The sequence below is a fragment of the Apus apus genome, chromosome 3 (genome assembly GCF_020740795.1).
Source record: "Apus apus isolate bApuApu2 chromosome 3, bApuApu2.pri.cur, whole genome shotgun sequence".
Lineage (NCBI taxonomy): Eukaryota > Metazoa > Chordata > Aves > Apodiformes > Apodidae > Apus > Apus apus.
Genome location: NC_067284.1, coordinates 71,716,387 through 71,740,878, shown reverse-complemented (window position 1 = coordinate 71,740,878; position 24,492 = coordinate 71,716,387). Strand labels below are relative to the sequence as shown.

General features: G+C 35.3%; 1 protein-coding gene across 2 annotated transcripts in view; it reads right to left on the bottom strand.

Annotated features, from left to right (window-relative positions):
• The window catches only part of CAMKMT (calmodulin-lysine N-methyltransferase), a 222,510-nt gene that overhangs the window by 184,585 nt on the left and 13,433 nt on the right, over positions 1-24,492 (bottom strand). The gene's annotated exons all lie outside the window — the stretch shown is intronic.

Sequence of the window (24,492 nt, the reverse complement as noted above, 5' to 3'; positions counted from 1 at the left end):
TAAAGAAGTGTTCATTAGCAGTGTTTATGTAAATTCATGAGTCGACATTTAGTTGTTCAAAAGACTTAATGATGTTTACATTTATGAAGAATTTATTAAGAGCAATGTTGATATCACAACACAGCAATGGCAATAACATCAACATTACATAAAGAACTTTCCACATCTTTTGACCTAAAGAATATAATGAATACTTTAAAAAAGTTTACCATAGACTTAAGATGTTGAAGGAAGTGCTGACAAGGAGAGGTGCAAAAGCAAAGTGGCACTGTTTGCATTCGGTTTAGTTTTATCTAAAGTAAACAGAGAGACCTAACAGAATGAATTAAATTATACAAAACTGGCAGACCTTACAGCATTAAGCGGGCAGGGAGAAAAAGCTACTTAATATTCTCTATTGATTTCTTCCATGTTCCAGAGACTTAATATTTCTCTACTAAGTTCATTATTTCATAAAAATATTACATTAACCAGATTTTCAGTAAATAGAAAACTAGCTTCCATAACAATGGATTCGTCTGCAAGTGGGTTACTCAAGTAAATTATTGGAGAATATCACTTATCAGCACTAAATATAGCATATTTGTTCTGTCACATGAAGAGTAAGTTAACTCTTCAAATTATATAGTGTTAGAGCCTATTTCTAAATCCCAATGGATTAAAATTGGTGCATGGAAAAACAATGATGAAAAAAGACAAGCAATAGATGAAACAGTGAAAAACAAGCTGGTATTTGCCATCTGGAATGGCTAATCTAGGGTTCATTGTCATACAACAATTCAACAAGTAGTATGTCCCATTCCAAAGACTTCAAGAGAAACTCCCTCTGACTTTATGCAATAAAACACTCTTCCCTAGGCAAACACAGCTTTTGTAATGAACCAAGATGGTCCATAAGCATACATATGATTCAGGATAACCTAGGAAACATTCCTAGGCCAAGCAAAGAACATAGTAGGTATTCAACCGCAACTCAAGCTGAAGGGGGGGATATTCACAAAAGGTGATGCTAGTAAAATAGCTCTTCCAGTGACAGACCCTTCTTCAAACCCAGAAGAAGAAAAGATGAAAGCTGAGTTTCTCCAGAGGATGGGAATGTAAGGGTGGGAAATCTGTGATTTATATGAAGTTTTCAACAAACTTGATTCCTCATTGATGTACAAAACTCAAATTGTTTAGCACTTTTATTGAAAACCCAGGCCTACAACTGAGTAATATAAGAACAGCAATTGCTGGCAGACTGGTATCAACAGAGCCCAGCAGCTAGCTCTACTTCAGCTCCTACCTAATCCTTATATAATACTGAGCTCATCACCATAGCATATGAATTCCCACTAATGTGATGTTATAACTACAAAACAAAGCTCACAGCGAAATACCTGCAACTCAGGAAATCTGCAATTAATATTCCAGCACAGACTTAACTGTGTTCCAACCCCCCCCAACCTGTCTTCACCCTAAGTTAGTTCATGCTAGTTATATTTCTGATATAGGCCACAATGTGATACTAATTCATATGTTCTGACTGATAAATTGACAGCCTGCCACAAATGGGACAGAAACTTCACCATAGCTTCTACATGTCAGAGTAACATTTGTATATGTTTTCCAGTTAACGTATTTGTCGTACTACACACTCAGCCTAGGAAAAACTTCCACAATAGCATGAAAAAAAAATAAATTGTAAATACTTTCTGACAATACTGCCTACAATATTGTCTATGACGTAAAGTGATGTTCTTTTATCTAAGCTTTCATTTCCCTCTCTGGATACAAAAAATTAATCCAACTTGCTAAGGCAAAAATTCAACATCAACCTCTTAATGATTTGTATCAATAGATGAACACAAGTCTATCACACATACCATTGCTCTGTAAAATGCACAAATACATAAAAAAGAAAAACACGGCAATGGCACAAGCACTTGTCCCAGTCTAAGATGTTTTTTGAACTATTTTCACTGTACCAGTTTTGTAACAATCCTGTGATGCAACTATCAGAAAAATAGGTAGATGACATGCAGTGATCTTAAACAATTTTTGCTTTCACCTTACCCCAAGCTACATAATGTCTTCCAGAATCTCTTTCCCTGGAAGTGCCGGAAATCCCACTATGCTTACTGCACTGGAATAGTGCCATGTACTCAGTATAAAGGGTAGGATCTGGCAACAGGGGGTTCTTGGAAAAAGGTGTGGGACAACGCCATGAACTGTCCTGCACCAGACAGTTAGAGCTGCCTCTGAAAACAGTGGAAGCAACTAATTTCTTACCAAGAAAGAAAAAAAAAAAAAAAAAGTCAAGCTAAGGAGCACACAGTGCTTCTGTTCAGACAGCTTTTAAGAAAGAGTGGCAGGCACTGGAGGAGGAGAAGTAGAGAAGACGTATGGAAGATGGTGTTATTGCAGACACGTGCTTGGAAGAAGGAAAGAGGAGGTACACCCTCAAAGGAGGATGGTATGTGGGTAAGCCACACTGAAGCCAGTAAACCCTCATAGTAGGAGACATTTTTAATAAAGCTGCTAAAACTTAAGCTGCAAAGTGAGAAGAAGATACGTCACATCTAAAAAGCAGCAATAATCATGCATCTTGTTGTGGTCTTCATATGGTTTACTTATTTGCACGTATGACTGGACTCCAGTGAAAAGCACGGAACCCCAAACATCAACTCATTATGATAGGTGAGTAACATGCTTCAATTTGACAAGGTAAAATATTCACTGAGAACCTACATCCATGTTTCTGACTTGAATTAAAAAAAATAAATCCTAATTTTTCTGAAGTTACAACAATCCATGTTATTCTATTTGTTTCATATGTGGGATGAACAAAGCATTAAATACCAGAAATTTTATCTATTATTTTGACTGATATAATAATGTTTTCTTTTTAGTGAAGACAAACTAGAAATTCTGAGAAGAAAAAAAAAACTTTCCTTTTTGGTAGGTTCTTGCCATTTTACCATGCTCTAGTACCAGGCTTTAGGGTGCTGTTCAGATTAGCCATGACTTGAATAGAAATTCATTCTTTTTCTTTGCTGAATGAATGCCATTATTTGGCTGTGGATTATAAGTACAGTTATATTTCTAAGAATTTTATTTCTGTCTATAACAGCTCAGGAATAGGAATATTACTTATGTTCCATTTCATAGTTCTGAAAGTGTTTTGACCCCACATAGAAATTTGAAGACCTTTTCTGAATAGGGCCTTCTATTCACATAATGATTTTTTTCTGGATTATTTTATTAATATAAATACACTACACCTAGTGAAAGCAGGTCTTACATAATACACAAGAGGCATCTTACTACACTGTGATAACTCTAAATAGAGCCTTTTGACTGTGAAACTTATTTTTTCTACTTAAGTGGATATAAACTATGCAGACAATGAGAAACAACATCTTTTAAAATGACCTTCTGGTCATATTTAAATAAAAAGAAAATATGTACATATTTTTAAATCCAAGTAAAATGCCCACAAAAAATAGGCTTGAAAAAAAAAAATAATGGTGAAATAGATTATCTTGTTTCACAGAATTTTGTTTGATAGCTGTTTTTTTTTTAATGAGTGTCCTTCTACAGCTAAGTCTGGGGCTGATACTCTGTCAGAAAGGTAAGTGCTAGCATCTTACTGTGGCTGGAATTGCATTTATGACTCAGCATCTGTTTTTTCCACTGGTTTTAGAAAAGCATTAAATTTATGGCAGCCTCAATTCCTGAAACAGCAGCAGTTTTTTGCCATGAGTTGGGATAACTTTTCCAAAACAAAACACTATTTCACAATGAGCCAGATAATGAGATGCCATGTTTTATGTTAGCCTTTGGTTAGTTTGCTAAATATTCAGCATTCATTTTCCTAGGCCTTCAGTAGCAGAATTTGCCTCCAAATCTACTTGCAACCAGGTTCATTGTTCCACATTGACCTTGCCATGAATTCACCTGACCCTCACCTATTTCAGCTTTGCTAGTGACAGAATCCCAAGGGAAACATACTGGATTTAGAAACTGTTAACAATCTGCTCTCCCTTTTATCTCCATGGAAGTTCCAAGAACAGCCTGGTGCCAAACCAACACATAGCATACTCGAATAAACTAACTTTGCACATGGAAAATTTAACATATCATTAAAAAACCCCACACCTCCTTAGAAGTATCACTTGAACCACCCAGTGCCACCAGCAGGGACAACTCCTCTCATAACATTATGGGGGTAGGTCCACCATCCAGCATGTATTGGCTTTCCAGAAAAGGCTCCCTGAGTGGCCTCATCACAGGATGAGACATGAGTGGGAGCATGAAACAGCCAAAAAAATATGACGAAGCTACATCAGCATTGCTGCACTGAGTGTTTAGTTATGCCATCCCCCTTGATCTAAATTTCAGCCCTGCGCGTTCCCCTGCTCTTCATCACCTTTTACTGCCCAAGCCTGTTGATGGGGCAGAATAGAAATGAGAGTCTGGGGGGAAGGAGAGGAAAGGCAGTCCTCACCTTCACCAGCAGAGCCATTTTAGATGGGCCTAAACGATCTGCAAAATCAAACTCAAACTATTACAGAGTTTCCTACTTTTTCACCAGCTACCCTGTGATACAGAAGTTGCCAGATGCCTTAATAAGCCATTTCTCATACAACTCTTTTCCAGAGAGAAATCAAAGCCTGAATAGAGACAGAAGCACTATGGATGTCTTTCCTCTGAGCATTGTGGGAAGGAAAAAAGAACTCCTGGAAGCAGAACACTTACATGCTGAAAGTGAAGATACTGATAAATATACAATTTTCAAAATTATATTTAGGACATTAGCAGAGGGACTTTCACAATATAAATTGTTAAGTTTATTTGTCATTGCTAAACAATACACTGCATATGCACTTCCATACATATAGCATGTTATTTAGAATAAAATCTCCCTTTTAAAGAAAGCATTTAAATATTGTAATTTTTTTAAATCTAAAATGGAATAATATAATTATCCAGACCAAGTATTATATTATTGTCAGTTAGAAAAACATGCTAAATGTTTTCCTAAGCTAAACTTTTTGCTACCTGATGCATTTATTATTTAAAACATGACCTTACATTAATAAAAATACACAAGCAATTTAATAATAAACTTTGAAAAAGTAGCCCTTAAAATATATCAGTGCACCAATAGCAATCCTATTAATTGAAGCATCATTTAAAAGTGTCAATGGCTCTTACAGCACCAGTTGCAATCCCTTACTCATTTAGCATTACAGCTTCATTTCTTGTTCTAATCTCATCTAATTTACCCTTCTTATTTCCTTGCTTCTGGATGTGCTCTGTTTGCCACCCAATGAGTTTATGTCGCTAGTCATTCACTTTTAACAGTAAAACCGAACTATTTGAGGCGAATAATCTCCCTGCAAATCCAACACAGGATAAAGAGCTCTTATTTATCGAGCATTTTGTGCCTTGAATTGAAGCATTATTGCAAAGAGTGAGCAATAAACAAAAACACCTCAGGGGCCTGGGAGGAGCAATGTAACCAATTACATTTAATTAAATCAAAGGATGGGAGCCCTAGGGTTGAATGAGCTGAAGAACAAATTTGCATTAACACCTAGCAGCCAAACAAGTAGTTCTTGGTTTAGTCTGGAAGTACAATTGTTGTCATCTATTCTCTGCACTGAAGGGGGGCCATTAGCTAAATTCTTAGGAATTGTTTGTCCACTGATGAGGGGCTGCCTTCTCAACATTTCACCTCCTCACACATGAAAATTGCCTACTAAAATAAACAGCTTCTTCTGAAACCTAACAAACAAACATTAGTACACGACTCAAAAGTTTGCAATTCTGTAACACCTTTGCTCAGAGTCAACAAAAAGAACAATGCCAGGACTGGCACACCTGAGAGAAGTGGTGACCCTCCAAGTCCTGTTTGGGTGGGTGGAGGGGGAAGAAGTGGAAAGAATTAAAGTTAATCTGACTGCAATTAATTCTATGTATTGAAACATACAGGATAATTATTACCTACAGAACTTTAGGATGGATGCAAACGTCGAGCCTTTGGTATACTGAGAAGTCTTCCTGACACCAAATTAATTACCAGTGCAATGCATCTTAAGCTTTTCTCTCCACTGTTCAGAGGAGGGGGAAAGATCATGGAAGTCGGAGAAGAGCAGGGAATGGCAATGAATAAACACGAGTATGGAATGCGAGAGAAATTAGGAGCAATGAAACACAAAAATGCCAAGAGTCCACACCTCTGAATTTTCCAAACTATGATTCTGTGGGGGAAAGCAGGAGGAAAAGACTACAAATGTTTAATCAGTTATAAACTACTCTTTCTTGAATGGTCATTGCACAGTCATGCTAAAAGACAGAGTTTACTTGTAAAAAGGGTGATATTTTGGAGGTGTCTATAAGGCATTTGATTGAGTAGCAATGGCAAGAATTCTTTTTTCATTATTTTAAAGACACGTTTTCAGGGATTTATAAATATAATAATTTCAAATAGTTAGAGATTTAAACTTATTGTCCCATACCTCATCCCAGACACAAAGTATACCTTAATCTGCATTCCCTAAAAGCATAAATTAGTTTATCCATTTTAGGTTATACGACAAATGAAAAGAAACATAATGGTGTCAAATTGGTTTCAAAACACTTGGCCCTAAAACTCAAGCAAAAAAGCGGAATTATTAAAATAATTTTTTAGGCAATCAGTGTTCATTGTGCCCTAAAACTGCACTAGCCAAAATTCTTACTTTGAAAATATCGAACACACGTACACAATATTTTCTTAGCTCTTGTTCCTTGAATATTAAGGTGGGGAGTACAGAGAACAATAAAAGACCTATATGCTCTAATCTCAGTCTTTTCAGGAAGTTAGCTGTTCCCTCTTGACCTATTAATTTTCTTACACTGGAAGAAATTAAACTGAGGTCTTATTCTGCAAAGTGACCATATAAAAACATAATTTTATTCTTACCACACAGACTTGCTACTCTTATTTACTCATAGCTACATGCACCTCTCATAATGACAAATAAAAATATGTTTCAGTGCCCTTTTATACACTGTTAGACCCAAAATTCTAAAAGTGATCTAATAACTCACTTCTAACTAGGTAACAAGATGAATACATTAGTCAGATTCTTAACTGAGGTAGTATCCAGCCTCTGTAAATCAGAAAACTCTTTTTCCAGAAGAAACATCTAATATAGATGTGCTTTCAGACTACACCTACTTCAGTCTAACCAAGTCAACAACTGAAATAAGCAGTTCCTCCCTCCTCTGGACAAAACCAGCAACTTTCTTTCTGTCAGATCTTGTGATAATGAGGATATATGGAGTGTGAATAGGCTTGTTAATCTGAAAAAAATCCCAAACACAACAATCAATCCCAAGGTGGGGTAGTTTTTTCATTAGATCAACCAACTGGTTCAACTGACTGGTATGAAAAGCTTCACAGCCAAAATAAGGGAGTAGATAGGAGTAGAGGATCAGCATTGAGACTGACACAAGAGGTAAAACAGGGCTACCTCCATACAGTAAAAACAAGCTGCTAGATCACCACAGCATATGGCGGAACAATACCAGTAAATGTCTAGCTTACCATTTACAAGCACCTTAACTTAGATGTGTTTCTCAACAGATCAGAAGTCAGTTATCTCAAAGCTGAAGTTAATTGAGTAGAGAACCATTGATACGTTCTGCTGGTTACTGTAGTTTCACAGGTATAGTCCTCACCTGCATTAATCCTAATTCCTAAAAAAAATAAAACAAAAAACCAAACCACCCTCTTACTCTAAATTCATACTTGCACCAGCATGGATAAGCTGCTCTGATTATCACTGCTACTACTTTCTCCTCCTCAGGTAACTACAGACCTGATACATTTCCCAACTCTTGGCCATGACGCCTGCAACAAAGATAAGGGGAGGAAAACTAAGCCTTACTGTGAAACAGCAAGTAAGACTATGGGAGAGTAGAGGCAATTAAAGAAGGAGCTTTTGAATGAAATCCCCGAGACTATATACTACTTATACCTTCCAGTGTATTTAAAAAGCAATAGATCAAGCAATGCTGTCTGCACAATGAAAACAGTTGTGTTTGTGTTGGGGATTTTTAAAGCTCATGGATGGCATGTTAACCAAAACAAAGGTTTGAGGTGTGACATTTAGAAAAAAGTCCTTTAGTGGCAAATTTTCTAAGCATGTCAACTTCACTTATGAATGAAACCACACAATCATAAGAACCTCTGAAATAACCAGCCATTTCTGGATGCTCAAAAGCTGGGCACAGAGCCTGCTGCAACCATACACTACTGCAATATTGAATCTTTGGATTTATCTACACACAGAAAGAACTATTCTGGAACCAAGTCTCCATACACACGTCACAGTGAGTTCATTTTTTCTGGATGACTATGGTGCACTATCTCTGAACATGGCTCTTTCTCAGCTAAGAAACTGTCTGGAGTCTAAGTTAGGATGCCTTTTAGACCAGAGGAATGAAAACAGATTAGCAAAACAGATAGAAGTGCAGCAAAAACAGTGTGACACACGATTACAGGCATAAGAAATTGTAGAACAAAGGATGGAAGTTATACATGGTCTATATAACAAAACCTGTAACAGATTACAAATACGACACACCAGACATAACTATTCACTTCCAGCTTTATTCTGCCATGTAAACCGCAAAACTTCAAGTCCTCACAGCAATCTGATGAGATTTATGAATTCACAGCACAGAGCATATACATACCAGCTACTTTTCTAAATACTTATTTATTCCATACTATTTTCAAGTCTGTTGTATTCAAATGTTCTCAAAAAACAGTTAAGCCAAGTTGAATTCACTATGTCCTTTTTGATATGCTTCTGTTTACCTCAGTGGAAAACTGAAATGTGCTGTCTAATTACGTTTCCTCTATCATTCTAACGAAATAGTTAATTGATCTCAGCCTCCTTTAAACAAGATTAATAGCATTGACATAAATAACACAGAAAGGCATTTTATGCAGAGCAGGATACAACAATCTCAAATTCCACTGTGCAAAATATAGTTGGAAGGGATAACTAAAATTTTCCACTCCAAACCGTTCTGTACTGGCATTCAGCTTTGTCCACCATTGCATGTTTGATGCTGCACTCTTGGTGTGTTTAAACCAGAAAAAAAACCACCAAACATTCAATTTCAAAACAATACACAGATTTTTGCATTTAGTGAATATAAGTCTTTTACGTCTTTACACATGGTAAATGATAGTAAAGAGTGATAAATTAAATCAAAAGCACTTTAATTCAAAATAACTAAAAAACAACAATTTAAAAACATGTTCACAAACCCTGCAGGGTACATGCAGGATTTGAAATGAGTCTAAACAAAGTCTAGCTTAATGCTAAGAACTTATAAAATGAGCTATCAGGGCCTATTAGTGCATTGTAATGGCTTAGATACTTGAAGAAGTGACCCCAAAATCTCTTTTCTGACCTGACTTTCAGAAATGGGGCAGAAGATTGACCTTCACACAATATAATCAGCAAAGGATCTAAAAAATGTATCTCCCTGTTATGTGAAACCACAGTTTTATTTATTCAGGCATGTTCACTTAGGAGTTAATGTCCACTCAAGCATCATTTCAGGGTGAAAGGTTATAGTATAAAGCCATTATGTTTTCAAGCAGAGTAGCATGTACTATTTGTCTTGCAGTAATATCACCATCAAACCTTACCTTTTTAGCTTGGCCCAGCAGACAGTTTAAGACCCTGGCATATACAATGTATAACAGACTGATGCTTTCTACAATTCAAGCAAACTGCATTTTCTAAACTTCAGATTGGTGTGTATTTTGTCTATGCTATTATCTAGAGACATACAAAGCATTTCAAAAAGGTTTATGGACTGTGATCCTTTAGCAGGTCTGTTATATAATAACTACATTGACACTATGTTCAATGGACAATCAATGGACAGAAAAAAAAAAAATCAGTATTTGTACTTTCAGGTTCAGTTTCACAATGGGGTCAATGTCTTTGCCTCAGAACACCATATGAAGTTAACTTTAAAAGTAGCTACAAGGACAAAAAGGATTTCTAAAGTTTCATTCAACACTTCTTTAAAATTCCGTGCTATTGTTTAGCAGTTCCTACTATTAATTGTATATCTATTCCAAATTAAGAACATTTATTGATCAAGACCTTGCAAAATTAAGGTTCTGGGCAACAGTAATGTCTAAGTTTGATCATAAGAGATGCATAAGACTATTCACAACAACAAACAACAAGTTTGTTAAACTGATGACATTTACATTAGGTATACTAAATCTGAAAATGCCTACAGTGCCAGCAACACGTACTGAATGTGCTAAGAAGGTGGAGTTTTAAATATTTGTATTTTCTTTAAATATTTGTATGCCTCTAAGAGATGTGGCACAGGTTATAGGCACATTTATTTTCTCAGATGCAATACACAATCTACGCATGCTTTGAGGTTAGGTAGGTCTTGAGGAAAATATCACCTCCTCCATAGGTAGTTGCAGGATTGCAACTTTCAGATTAGCTCAACTTCTTTATGATTACACAAGTAAGTAAATTAAAACATTGCAGCAGTCTACAAGGAGCTGCAGTAAAAGAGAATGAAAGCTGTATTTCACCTGTGCAGTCATAGGAAGGTGATGCACAGAGATGTCTGGAAACATAGTTCTGTTGCTGGTCCTGTGGGAAGGCTTTCTGGTGCACCCTCAATTTCGTTCCAGTCCTGTTGAAGCCGAGCTAGCACAGTCACTCTCCCACCACTGACTTCTTGTCTTGACACAGTTACTCTTAGGACATATTCATTCATTTAATTCATTGTCATTTCATCCTAGGCTTCTCTCTGACCAATCTGGTTTCTCTCTTGGAAAAAAACCTATAAAATATGTCTTCATTTCCAATTCCTGCCCAGTCACTATGGTTTTACTCATTCCTATCCCCCATGCACTCCTTATTTTATGACCCTTTCTGATTATGCTTACTGTTTGTCCCACTCCCTTCTCTGATTATCATCAGCTCTTAACATCAGAAAGCAATATGGATCCTTTCCCCATATTTAGGCTGAAGTCTTGTGGTAGAAAAAAAGAATGACTGAAAGATTTAGAGGAAACATTCATAGCACGATCTGTCACCGTCCTTCAAATTTAAAATATTTATTAATGAAATTTAGAAAATCTGAAAACTATGATATATATCCAAATTATAAAACATGTATCTAGAAAATCTGAAATATATTAATATGAAAGTGGTAATATATATTAAAGAATTAACTGCATTACTTAAGTATTATTTTTTCAACTGGTACTTTTGGAATAAAAAGTCCTAAATTTGTTTTGTTTTCTACTTCTATGCTACCCAACGTTCAAATCTTTTAAAAAAACAAGGAAGAGTACTCATTTCTATGCCAAATGTCACCTACCGTGCTGCTCATTATTCAGCACTGAAAACATTTCAATCGTTACCAGATTCTCACCTCATTAAAATTAAAATAATTTGGGGGGGGTTTAAAAATCAATGTTAGAGAGAAGACAATGTTTCTTACTCATCTGACATGCCCTGCCGAAGACAATGAGATTCTTTATACTACTCAGGGAAGTCAAATTTTACTTATACTAAAAACAATTGAAAAAATATGACAGCAATTCAAAAGCTGACAATACTTTCAAACATTTGCAGAAAGATGGCACATTGCAGTTCTAGTTTAATCATCTTACAATATTTATGTCACCAATAAGATGCTATTTCAGGAAGGCTCAAAGTAAACTGTCAGGTCAAATAAATCTTTGACAATATCTTACTAAAAAGACTGTTCAAAATCCAGGTTTTCTTCTTACATATATATATATATATAAAATGTGAATATGTATGTATTTATATAACTATATATGTAAAAGTTACAGATGTAATGATTATGCATATAAAATAATTAGATATACCTATAGATATACACATACATTAAAAAGTCCATGCCAATTAGATGTATTTTCTTAAAAATCACAGGATACTATCTTCTGAGCAGTACATGCATATTTCTGATTTTGGATTATGAAATATTTTGTAATTACAAGTCATATCCCTATATTTAAATGCTCAGATTTGTAAAAGCACCTTATATAATTGGACTCACCATATCCAGAATTTGCCTGTTTCTTTTTGACAGTTTACACTGAACTAATACAACAGTTGTACAGAGCTCTTTAAACACCAAACCCTGACAATTTTGCTTACTTTAAAACAAACAAACAAACAATCCAAAGAAACAACTCATACATGAAACACAGAATTTTCATTGATTGCTCTTACTCATCAGCAGCTCCATCCAATTCTAGATCAGCCTTGCAGAATTACCTGGCATAACAGCTTCCCCTCCTGTTAGGCTGTCACCCTAACAAACAGTAAAATGTGTGGTTGTGTACTTTATTGCCAAATATTTACAATATCATTTTCTGAAGAGCATATAAATAGAATCCTCAAAAGAAAATGCTATAGTAATTATGAGGAAATACGTATTTGAAATAATGAGGATCACAACAGATTTAAAGCACTTAGAGTATCTCTACCAATTTTTTTATTTGTCTGAAATAATCTATATTGTTGTGCTGTCAGTACTGTCAACAAAACTAAGTATTTAGAATCCTGTATTATATATGTTGATTGTTATCACAATTACTTTTGCCTGCTAAAGGAAAGCGCGAGATGTAAATTCTGGAGGCTAACACAGGAGACATGCAACTGGCTGCTCCATTATGCAAACATTTACATTGTAAAGCGTTTATCAGTTAGAGCAAAGATTGCAATGAACGAAGTAGTTCTAACTAGCTGATGTTGAATACATATTTAATATCTCTATTGTAATTTAAGTTTTTATCAATGTTCGGTATGGCAGCTTGTTTCTGATTCTGGAAATGGAAATTTCAATGGGAAGGGGAAGGATAAATACTTCTTTTTAACAGTTGCTTTGAAAATAAGAAAAATAATTCAATAGGAAGTTTCTCTAAGCCCTCAGCAGATATTATTTGGAGAGCTTCCAAAAGCTGTCACCTCTCCCTTGATTAATATTGTCCTACTGTCTTAGTGTACACCTACTGGATTTTTTCCTTAAAGTTATGAGAAATTCAAAGACAGTATATTTTATTGTCCATTTAGAAAGTAGTGTAGAGATCTTAGTTTTTAAATGCCAAACCTGTATGGCCATTTTATTGCTGTGTATCTTTTAAGCATTTTGTTGGTCCTACTGCCTTGTTGAGTAGTGATATAACCTTAAAAGCTTAGAAATTCACCTTAAAAATCATTGGAGTATGTTGCCTTTTGCTATCACTACCATTTAAATGTCATTACTTTTAAGTCAAAGCTTTGCAAACTGTTCAGATTTTAATGCCCAACTTTATACCAAGTAAAAAGTCTGTTTCTTCATGAGAAAAGTCTCTAAATTCTTTAAGTATGCCAACATACAATAAAGGATGACTAAATTGCATTTGTTCCTAAACATTCACAAGTCTTTTAAGCTCGTACCTTAGACCTATGGAGTTTCAATCATTTTCAAAGATTATTATTAAACTAAAAATGGATGCAACAAAACCAGTCCTTGTTCTTAATGCCCCAATAAGAGTTATTTTATATAGATAGGCAAATTTTGCTCAGACACTTTCTCACAGATCTATGTTTGAAAGCTATTCCTACTAATCTCAGCTGGCAAAGCGAAAAACATTACAGTCCATAAATACCAATAGTTCACTGGTGCTTACTAAATACCTGTGCTAGTCCAGTCAAAACCTACCAAATGAATAACACCCACATAAAAATATTTCCTGAGACAATCTCATTAAGACATTCTCCTCCATTACTTTAACTGAGGAAATAATGTCAGAATTTACTCAGATACACCTCTCAATAACTAGCCTCACAGGAGGTGTGCAGCTAAAAGCAGATTATTGTTGTGGACAAAATTATCAAGTTAATTCTTAACAGTAATAAAAAAACCTGTTTATCTGGCTAAGCTCATTTTAGCAGTCTTTAACTACACAAAAAAAAGAATGTACAGTGGTTTAGCTGTGTGAATAGGTAGATTTCATGGAACTGGGTATGTGCTTTCACTGAGGCATGCATAAAGCTGCTATTTTCACATTCTAAATTCATAACTCCTGACAGATTGGAGTGGGTTTTTTTGCCTGATGTGCTATCATGAAGGATCACCCAATACATTTAGTAATACTGTTCTTAACTGTCCAAAATTAGCTTCCGTAAGTGAGCACATAAAAGCTCTGAGCCCATTGCCTTTGCTAATTCAGGTGTGCTGGCCTCCCCTACTTTTATGGAATCACCTGGCGAGCTTTATAACCACTAGACTCCTGTTTGAAACCAAATAAATTTTCCATAAAATCTGCAGCTGCCCCATGGGAGGTTAAAAAAAAAGGTTGGTTATTCCTTCCATATTTTTGATGGACACAGTTGAAGTATCTAAATAAATAAAAGGATTTAAGAACATGAATGCATCAGGTTAGGGAAGAGTGTTAATGACATGACTCTTGGAGTGACACCTGTGATGAATTCCAGCCCATGCCACTACTTGTGTAGAAATGCCTCCTTACCTGAAGGAGGATTAAATTTTATTGTCAAGGCATCTAAAGTTCAGTTCAGCAACGCCTAACTCTCTTTTCTGACACAGCTCTAAGTCATTCACTTTAGATAACCCAAATGAGCCGCATTTAAAATAAGTAGACACTCTGGAAAATGTAGTACTGCACAATTTAGAGGTCAGGTCTGATGGTGGCCCGTAGCGCTTCACCACTGCAAGTTGTCTTGTTGTGACTCCAGTTTCTACCCCGTTGACAGCTCTGTAGCATATCTAGAGGTTTCCAAGACTTCCTGCCTGTAAGTTATATCTAATATTTATTTCATGAATGTGATATTGTACAGATTAATTAATACCCAAAAAAGGTGCTTTTGAGAGTATAGTGCAGTACTTATCCTCTTCTGAGCTGATGCAAAACACATATTTAAACAAGACAACAAAACACTACCTTTAAATAGTGGAATTGGCTTAAACACAATGGGTAACCTAAAAATTAAATTGGAAAAAAAAAGAAATCTATATAGCAAAACACACACTCAGGCAGCGCTAGTGTAGGTGGAAAGAAAATAAATTTAATTCACAAAGCACAGGTCACTGTTTAACAATAAATATCAATAGACAAGAAGTTGGTGTTATAAGGTATAACTGGTTAAATTATTTTTAGTACTGAATATGATCTGCAGAATTCAATTTCTCAGGTGCAAGAAGCACAAATATATTTGAGTACTACTAAATTACAAAAAAAGTCCCCTCCACAAAAAAAAACCGAACAACAAAACCCAAACAAAACAACAACAAACAACCTACAACCCATCTTATATTATTTTACATTGCATTTATGGAACATTGGGAGATGGGAGGTAGAGGGTATTAGGGTAGAGAGATATTACAATCCTATTCTAATTTTTGCTAGACTACCAAATGTCTCAAAACCAGTACACATCTCAGCGTAGCTGGAGTTTTCCTTCAGGACATCAAAGAACAAGACAAAACTACGCACAAAGTTTAGACAGGGTACATCTGCAGTTAAAACGTTTAAAACAATGGCTTTAGGAAGTGAATGAAAATAGAAGAAAGAAAATTAACAGGCAGCTTTCAGCGCAGAAGACAATAAAGCATTCTATAATTACGTATAAAGTTTCATTCAATTAATCCTCTCCCTCATCTTCACATAATTAAAAACTCAAAAAAGATTCATTTCATTCTTTAGTTGCATACTACATGATAAAGTATAAATAATAAAAAACAAATTACAGATTTTAATTAACAAAACATTCACCAGACCAACATGATAAGAGGCTTGTGTGTAGGGCAGAGGCAGTAGGTGTCTTATATTAGAACTTTAGAAAGTCATTTGCCAATTTCATGAGAAACAGTCTAAATTAAATTTGGTTGAGACAGGTGCAGAGCTGATGAAGAAAACTGACTCCAGAAAATTTTATTTTTTTTTACACTAAAAACAGGTGATTTTATCAAGTGGATAATCTAGTGCCTACACTAGATTGTGCTCTGTTCAGTGGTTTCATTAATCATCTAGATGATGAAAGGAGTATGCTTATTAAATTAGTAATATATCAACTTAAGAAGGCCAATATGTTGAAAGACAGGCTTCAAAGGACGAAAGTAATTAACTGGGAGAAGTCTGGAAACAGGAAGAAGTTCAACAGGGACAAGAATCAGGTATTGCATTTGGGTAAGAATAATCTGCTACATAAATGCACAACCAAGAATAACTGATCTTTTTTGAAGAGGACCTGGATTTTATGGCAGGTCAAAAACTCAACATGAGTAAAAATCACACTGTGATTACAGGCTGTAGAATACAAAATCACCTGGTTTACCAAGCATTATGAAGTTCTCAACTGTACTACTGTGCCCAGTTTTGACACTGTTCAAGATAGGTAAAAAACACATGTACAGGGTCTAAAGAAAAGTCAGAACTTAGCAAAAAATGTCACTTAAGAAAAAATGATAAAATTTAGCTAGCTCAACATAAGAAAATGAAGATCAAGGCACGGTCATGTGATAAAATACCTAAAAAACTGTTACAAAAGAAAATTTACTTTTTGTCAATGAGCAAAACTAAGTTTAAGCTTTAGTAAAAAACACTACCATTAGATATCCGGAGATATTTTCTACCAGTAAGGAGAGTATATATTAAATCACCATTGCTAGAACCAGTATGTTCTGAATCTGTTTTATAGGCTAGTCACTCAAATCTCTTGCAGGTGGACTGCAGTCTTGATTGAAAACCACAAGGCTGCACCTCCAGTAATTCCTACAAACATGCAGATCCACACATAATCCTCATACATTTTCTACTTACCAAACCACTTATATAGGGAGCTTTTTTAATCCACCGGGTTTAACAAAAATTAGTTCTTTAGATTTCTGGAATAATGCCTTGTCTATTTTTTCCATATTATTGAAAATATTTTGAAAAATTATTTAAAATAATACAATTTTATTTAACTGTACAGAGACTCAATAAGAGTATTTAATTTGTCAAGCTAAGTACCTGAATAATATTTCTCTATAGGTTTTTCTTCTGGTCACAGCTATGTAGATTAATTTTCATTAGATTTTTCAGTCAGAACTATCATCAGACAAAAAATTTCAAATGGATGTATTATTCACCAAATGTTTCAAGTCATCATTTCCAGCAATATTTTGCTAAAAATAGTTTTGATTGAATGCAATTTTGTAAACGGAATCTGAATTAGTTGAAACATTTCACCCCAACATTTTCAAAAGAAGACATGAGTTCATCCATATGAACGTGTTTGTTTTTTTTTTTTTAATTAAATTCAGTGCAACTTTTTAAAAGTTCTCTAAAAAGACCAAAAACAAGACCAAAACAAGATACAAGTTACACATATCATTTCAGCTACATTTGTAGCTGACAGGGACCATCCTTGCTCTCTCCATGTTATAGCCACTGGTGACACTATAGTACAATATGGAGGAATGCCCCATCTGATGTGTAAGTCAAATCCCATCAGCCACTTTGTGTGTTACTGAACAGAAGGCAGCTACTCAAGGAGCTACTCCAAGTATGGCACTTCTTGAGCATGTTTTGCACCTCATGCCTGTACTTTTGTGGAGCACAACACTGAACGCATGGGCTAGAACATGGCAAGTAAAAAGAATGGTGAAAACAAAAAGAATTATTACAATGAAACATACAAGTTCTACCCAAATGGCAACAAACTACGGCACAACAAGGTAAATTTTAACTGGTTATTTCAATTATTTTCAAATTTTAAATATTTTAAGAGAGAACTCTACAATGCATTAAAAGGCGAAGCTCAATTCATAACATAGTACACCTTAAAGATGCTTACAACTGTCATCCTACCCTATCTCAATTAAAAAGGTGATTAGAATAACTTATCCAATGGAAAAGTAAAACCCATGAAATAAAATAATTCACACTCTTCTTCTACCAATCTAATTTAAGGTGTCATACTCTTCTTCAGACTAGCACGAATTGTACACTTAGAAACATATTTATGCCACCAATTTTTATAAAGATTAAGACAACAGATCCTTTGCAAAAACCCAGAGAGTGCCAAGATACAAAACACTGCTCAGCAATACAGAAAAGTAACTGCAGTTGCTCCAATAGATTAATATATTTTAACCAAAAGGTGCTCATTGCAATCTCCTGAACAGGAGAGCCAACTATTACAAAAGCTCCAAACTGACCAAGGAAGAAAGAGGGTACTCAGAAGAGCTAAGCTGGGCTTCTTCACCTCCCACTTCTCTGAGTTAGTGCCATGTTTGAAAGTCTAGGCAGGTTATGTTGGAATATGTAGTAGAAAAAAATACTTCAGAGAAAACAGATTCCTGGACACAGTTATGATTATTCTATTCACATATAGGCTCCTGATAAAAATAAGATTTTAGTCAGTGGAGAAAAGCAGAAAACTGCAGGACAGTACTTAAAACAAACAAATCACTGACGTTCCCTCAGAGAACAGTTTCATAAAAACAATTCTGGTAGCAAGAGTAATTTAAAAGGTACCTGCTTCTCTCCATATACTTATTTTCTGCTCCATTCCATAAGCTTTATACTGGTTATGTCAATGTGACTGCTTGGGATGATGCTGCAAGCTGACTCAGTGAAGTGAGTGTCATGGGGGAGGGAGAAAACAGCTGTTTTTTCTTAACCCTAATCATGAAATGTTTTATTTAAAAGGAAGCTGCATAGTGAATAGTAAATTGTAGGTATCATAAATACAATATTACATTCAAAACTACATGTATCATTGCTATCCAAACACTCTTCCAGTCAACTTATTTTTCCTTCAAGACTTTTTCAAGAAGGTGTGAGGTTCTAACATGGTAAACAATTTCAAACTGTGCACAGGTGGAATGCGAGAAGGCTCAGAAGACAAGCGGCAGTTTCTTCAGGTGAAAATACCTACTAAGACAGAAGAGGTAGGAAGCATGTTCAAGTCAGTATGCTCTTCACCACAGAAAACAAGGCATTTCCTCTAAAAAAAATGGTGGGAACTTCCACAGCAGTACCTGAAAACTGCAGTCTGCTCCCTTGTCCATTCTAGATAATGTTATACATAATGAAATACAGGAGCATCTCTGCTGCCATAAAGGATGCTATCCTATGCATTTCCCCAGGTAGCCTGATGGCATCTCTCCTTCCAGGCACAATAAATCAGTAGCTACCACCATCTCTCCATAGAGGAGCTCTGATACCTTTGAGTCACGCAGTGAGAGCTCTGAAGAAACAAGTAGCTCTCTGAACACATCCTTGTATGCTACTACCAGGAAAGAAGACACCCCTCCCATTCTAGTTACTTGAGAGGCAGGAAGGAAGGAAGAGGGCAAGATTCTTTAAGTAGATTTAGATTTTTTTAAGTAAATAAAAAGAAGTTAATCCATTACCAGTTTTAACTTTAAAACATAATTTTAAAAGTCATATAATCTGAAAAAAAAGAATTGAAAAGTAAAAGGAGAAACTCAGGGTTTTTTCCATTTTTCTTCTTTGATACACATTTCCAAAAACACCAATGTGGAATTGAAGTTAAAAATCCTTCTCTCGTGTTATTTTCATGAAAAATATTATATGCAGGGGCAAAAAAAAAAATTCCAGTTTAACTAGTTCATTTATTTGAAATAAATATAGTTAAAAAAAAAACAAACAAAAAAACACAAACCAAAACAAAAAAACCCTACAACACAAAAACACCTGAAAAAAATAAAACAAAACAAAACACAACTTTCTTCAACATAGAACTTGCTTCTGAGACTGAAACTTCCAAACATAAAATTATCACAAATAAAACCTGTTTAGAAAATGGTGAGTAGGTGTTTTGTAACAGTAGCTATAGCAAACACTAGGTTTTCAGGAAACTATGCAACATTTCCCAGCAATAAAAAGCTTTTATAACATTTTTCAAGAAAAAAGTTAATATATATTTCTACTTTTTCTGGATTTCACACCGATTATCTGCTTTCCCTGTATAAACAGAGGCAATAGAATTTAAAGCTATCCTATCCATCTACCCCAAAACGAAAGCTTAAGTCGTAGCAGGATCTACTTGCCTACCAGAACCAGCAATATGTGCCTGTGTAGCTCTGTAACTGCAGCACCCTCTGCTGCTTTTTTCGTTCCAAAACATGTAATTATACACTCAACCAAGTAGCAAATCAAATTAACACGTACTGATCATGTCCTTTCTTGAAATATTAACTAATGCTATATGCAGTTTACAAGAGAATTATTTCCTATAGTATGTATGCAATTTTATACTACTTGAGTACTCTGGAATATCTTGTTGCTGTGTTAACATCAGGTAGATACTGGATGAAAATCCTAAACCCTGCTGTATTTCACTGCTTAAAATTCTCCTTTACAGACAACGTAGCTTGCTTAGACTGGTGGCAAATTGTAAAGAGGTATACATTTTGGCCCTTGATAATTTCACTTACTTTAAATTTATACATAATTTGAAATTATTACTGCAGGGATATAATTATACAAGCATTTCAGTCATAACTACTTAAGGCTAGGTTGGACGAGGCTTTGTGCAAGCTGGTCTACTGGGAGATGTCCCTGCTCATAGCAGGGAGGTTGGAATCTGATGATCTTTAAGGTCCTTTCCAACCTTAACCATTCTATGATTCTATGAAAGGCAGGGGAAGGTGATACTCTCAAAAGCTCATTCTTGCAGAATTTTCCTTGCTTTTCAGACATACGGTTGCAGAAGAGATTTTTTCTTCTGCAAGGATGAGCATGGCATGCAGCTCCTGGAGCCAGCTGATGTCATCCCACAGTGCTACCACAGAACCTTCAGCCTGGGATCTATCAGTTCTATTAAAGTACTGTCTTAGGACTAGAGATGGTCTCAGGATGCACCATCTTTTTAACCGATGGCATACTGTCATCTAAAACAATCAGACTGATTCTTTCCTTTACATCAGTCCTCTTTTCCCTGAGTCCACTCTATGCACAGAATTAAAGCTGAATGAAGTGCACTTAGAATTGCATCCTGTCTGTGTGGACAATTCTTCTAGAGTTTTCACATGGAAAGTCTGTTCCCACAAAGGATGAGCAGGGGAGAAAAAAAATCACTTTTTTGGGGGGAAGTGAAAACCAATTTAATTTGTAGTGTGAATTTTCATTCACTGTAGCAATCCTACAATTGAAATGCATCTTCAGAAATCTTCCTGTAGAAGACAGAATGAAATTGTAGGTACCAAGTTTGAACAAGACGTCATGCAGAAGCAATTTCCAGAGTTAACACTTAGGATCCTGCAATACACCATGTACAGCTACTGCAGCTGGCTTCACTTTTGTCCTGAAGTCTTACTTCAGGCAGCATTTCTGGAAGCTGTCACAAGTATTCCCCAAAAGCTGCTTATTGATATTTTATATAATGCTGCCAGCTAGTGGCACATCTTGTACTGAGTTGATACCTAATGGGAGTGTAGAGAAAGTGGTATTAACTATTAACCAAACTTTGCTCTACCAGTCTTCTTTTGATGGTGATGGTGTATGTGGCTGTTAAAAGACGTAAGCAGAAAAAACCAAAGATTGAAATAAAAAGACCATAGAAATGCTCCTGGAAACAGCCTGTTTCAACACAAGGTATTTAGAAACATTACCAGAAGAAACAAAAAAACTCCCCCTAAAATAATACAAACCATGTAATTCAAAACAAATTAATGTGTTTTTAAAGGATGTAATATGCAATGTTTCAGTTTTTACAAAATCTAATATATTTAATACACAACTATTTAATAATCTAATAATCTTTAGCAAAACATTCATCTGCCTGATAAATGCTCAGTATGGCAGCCAAAACAAACACACAGAATACTAAAATATTTAACTCAGTCCAAATTGTTTACATAAAGTATAATGTCCAGTAAATGAATTCTGACATTGCAGTGTGTCCTAAAAGAGTGTTAAGGTCTATAATTATTCAATTAGTCCTTTCACAGAGTGTGTTACTATAGATGGGACTGAGAATATGATCAATACGGGCTAGTTCCATTAGTACTAGGTATTAGAAGAATTAATCTAATATTATTAAAGACCGTTTTAGAAATATTTGTTGGTTTGGGTTTGTTTTTTTTTTTTAAGGTAGGCTATAATTTGGTAATATAAAGTTCTTAAAGAACACCACAGCAATTGTAAAATACAGTCAACCAAATTTCAGAAATACTACAACTGTAGTTACTCTTGGGGGTAAAAGGAGGCAGAATTACCACCTACCATTTCCACCATGGCTTAACACAAAGAGAACAAAGAAATACACCCAAAAAAAGTCAAAGAAGGAGCCAATTCAAATAATGGGATTGCACACAAATTCAGTCAGGTATGATCCAAAACAAGCAGCTCAGTAAACACATGGTTGGGGAACTTCACTATGGTGGTGTGACAAACACATAGTTACTCCAGCTTGGGCACTGGGGACATTGACTCCATACAGGTGGTAGCAAAAGAATATGATTGTCACACTCCAAGACAGTACCACATGCTACCAGAATATAAATACTTTACAGTGACCCTAACAGTGTGTAATCTAGAGTACTTAGTAAAATGGGCATAAATGAGTCATATGTGCATCAATACAGACAGACACTTACGGACACAGACATTTAAAAATGTGGAAGCAGTGAATCTGGAAATGACATAGCAAACACTATATACCATAGCACAGCATGAACCTTCAAAGCAATACTGCACCCAAAAGGACAAATGTGAATCTTTGTATATACAGAAAAACTGTAAGAGCTACAAATGTCATATTACTTTTGTGTTTGCACTGGTGTTGTGTCTATAAAGTCTTGTTCTACCACCTGCAATCAATAAGAAAGTAGCTGGAATACTAGAAAAAGTTAACAGAAGAGCCAAGAGCACCTCTGACAGGAGGAAAGCATATGAAAACTTTAGCAAAGTCATTTATTTGTGTTAACAAGGAATTGTGTGTAGATTGATCACCATCTGGAATACTCACAGAATGAACATGGATTAAGAAATCATGCTGCCATGCTTAACAGAGTCAGGTACATGATCTTGATCCAGTACATGAAGGTGAGTATTTAAGCATTTTTAGACATTAAAAAAGGGGGTTTTCTGCTGTTCAAAATAAATATCTGAGTTGTTATGTAATGAACTAATATAACAGTATCTTTCCCAAATCCAAAACCTCAGTTTGGATTTTTTCCAATTTTTTTCCCCTTACTGAGAACAGTTTAATGAGAATAAAGTAACTTGTTTCAGAAGTCCCTCTAGCTTCTTATTCTGAGAATCTAGAACATCAAATCTCACAGCATCACAGAATCTCTCTAAATGGCTCTGACAATTTAAGCAAAGCATTTTCTTCCAGATCCTAAATGTCTTAAATCTAAATGTGTTTACCATCCAGTTCATGATGCCTACATCTGTAGTTGCTATCAACCATCATTATAAATTTGAATTTTCTTTCTCATTATTAATTTAGATATTAATATATCCCTCAGATATATTTTTTCATTCAGAAATCAGAGAACAGTTACAGAATATATCCTGAAGCATTTTCTGGCGGGGCCACACAACTATCTTCAATATTCAGAACTCAATAAAAGGTAGCAAATTTCAAAAAAGGAGAGCACAACATTTATTATCATTTTTTTCCTTTTAAAGGAAAAAGTATATTAAATAACTTCACATTTTTGCCAGTGAAAAGTCAATGTTTATTGAAATATAGCTTTGGAATACTAAGACTGGAGTTTTAAGATGAAATATATATCAGAACAGTTTCTATATTATTACTTTGATAAGTAGGAAGGGATATGTGCACATTTCTTGAATATCTGGCAGGATTACAGAGATCCCCCCAAACTTTATTCTATCAGTTTGCTTGTTTGAAAACATAGAAAGAACCATATCTGTGTATCTGCAGATGTTAATTATATCATAGTAATTACTCATTACATCAAAAATATTTAAATGTTTTTGCTCAGCTTCTTTTCCATTATGTGCCACAGTTTAATAATTGAAGTCCATTAGTAGCACAGATAATTTCATTAATAAGTATACTGAAGCAGAGCCATACTGGGTCAGATATTGAAGGTCCAGTTATGGCTTATCTTGTCTCAGGTTAATGCAGCCAGTAACTGATGCTTAGACAAGAGTGAAAGATCAGGACAAACGTACCTTCCTGCTGCCCCATTAATTCTCCTAACATCCACCACTTCCTAAGCTATAAGCAATGTCTTTACAGTTAATAGCCTCAGTGAATTTTTCCTTGCACAATTTTTCCCCTTTGCTTTTTGAATTCATGTAACTGTGGGCTTCCTTTTGTTTTTCTCCTGTTTGAGTTTGCCCTCTCCAAGCTACAACTACCATTATTTGCTTCCCACGTTCTTGCACTGTTGCTTCTTAGCCACTGGCCAACACAAATC